This window comes from Egretta garzetta, unplaced genomic scaffold (genome assembly GCF_000687185.1).
Source record: "Egretta garzetta isolate BGI_Z169 unplaced genomic scaffold, ASM68718v1 scaffold7, whole genome shotgun sequence".
Classification (NCBI taxonomy): Eukaryota; Metazoa; Chordata; class Aves; order Pelecaniformes; family Ardeidae; genus Egretta; species Egretta garzetta.
In genome coordinates, this window is record NW_009260350.1 from 3,162,421 (window position 1) to 3,164,024 (window position 1,604).

The following is a 1,604-nucleotide window of genomic DNA, read 5'->3' on the forward strand; positions in this document are numbered from 1 at the left end:
CCTGCCCCCCCCACCCCTACCCCCCCATCCCCCTGGCCCTGCAGGGCACTTGGTGCTAGCCGGTGGCATGGCACCGGCCCCCTTGCCATGCTTTGTCCCCCATCGCTGCTGCTTGAACCCCCCTCAAAGGAGGGGACAAAGGGGGTGCCAGGGCCCCCCTTGCCCCTTTTCTGCCCTCACCCCAATGTGCAGCTCTGGGGGTGCTCAATTCCTTCCCCAGACCAAGCCCCTGGGGCTGCCCCTGTGCTGGGGAAGGGGCTCAGCGGGGGGGCTGGCAGTGGGGGACCCCCCCCAGGCTGGGACCCCACTGCTCCGCGTGCTTTCTCCTGCTGCTTTGGGACCCTTGAGGTCATTAAACGCCTCCTGAACCCCTCTCCTGCAGTGTCCCTCAGTGCCCCGGGGGCCCCCTCGGGTGAAGCAGGCACCCATGGGTGCAGATGGCTGCTGCCATGGGGATGTGGGTGGCTGGAGCGGGTCTCCTGCATCCACAGTGGGTGGCCTGGGGATGGTGGTGGGGTCCCATGGGGCATCCCTGGGGCTGCCAGCAGGGTGGGACAGGGCCATGGGGGGATGGGCTGTGGTGACCCAGGGGACATGTGGCTGTGCCGTGCCATCCATAGGACGCCAACCTACACCATTCCACCCCTGGGACACCTACCCAGACAATGCCACCCCTGGGATACCCTCCCATGTCAGGCAATCCATGGGGCACCCACCCCACCCCATGCCACCCAGGGGACACCAACACACACCATTCTACTCCTGGGACACCTTCCCATGTCAGGCAATCCATGGGACACCCACCCACCCCATGCCACCCAGGGGACACCTACCCATACCATTCCACCCCTGGGACACCCATCCATCCCATGCCACCCAGGGGACATCCACCTACCCCATGCCACCCATGGGACACCAACCCACACCATTCCGCCCCTGGGACACCTACCCAGACAATGCCACCCATGCGACACCCACCCATGCCACACCACCTGTGGGCTGCCCACCCATGTCAGGCAATCCATGGGACACCCACCCCACCCCATGTCACCCAGGGGACACCAACCCACACCATTCCACCCCTGGGACACCCTCCCGTGTCAGGCAATCCATGGGACACCCACTCACCCCATGCCACTCAGGGGATACCCTCCCATACTACACCACCCCTGGGACACCCACCCACACTCTGCCACCCATGGGATGCCCACCCATGTCAGGCAATCCATGGGACACCCACCCACGCCACACCGCCCCTGGGATGCCCACCCGCTCCACAGCACCCACAGTGCTGGGGGCACAAGGCAGCTGCCAGGGGACAGGGACACACCCAGGCGCACTGTGCCAGCTGGGGCTGTCCCTGCAGTGTGCCTGCAGCCCCACCCGGTGCCTCAAGGGACAGCAGCGTGGGTGGCGTGACATCATACGTGGTGTCATGCTCATGTCATGACATTGCATGGGTAGCGTTTAATGCCAGGCACGGCGTGGGATCCCACACGACACCCAGCCTGGCCTGTGGTGTCACTTGCTAGGGCTCGAGCTGTGCCACCAGGTGACATCATGCGCAGCCTGTGGTGTCACTTGCAGAAGCTCGATGCCAGCCG

At 65.3% G+C, this 1,604-nt stretch overlaps 1 protein-coding gene across 1 annotated transcript in view; it reads left to right on the forward strand.

The window, feature by feature from the left end:
• EWSR1 (EWS RNA binding protein 1) overlaps positions 1-1,604 on the forward strand; it is a 26,695-nt gene that overhangs the window by 1,700 nt on the left and 23,391 nt on the right.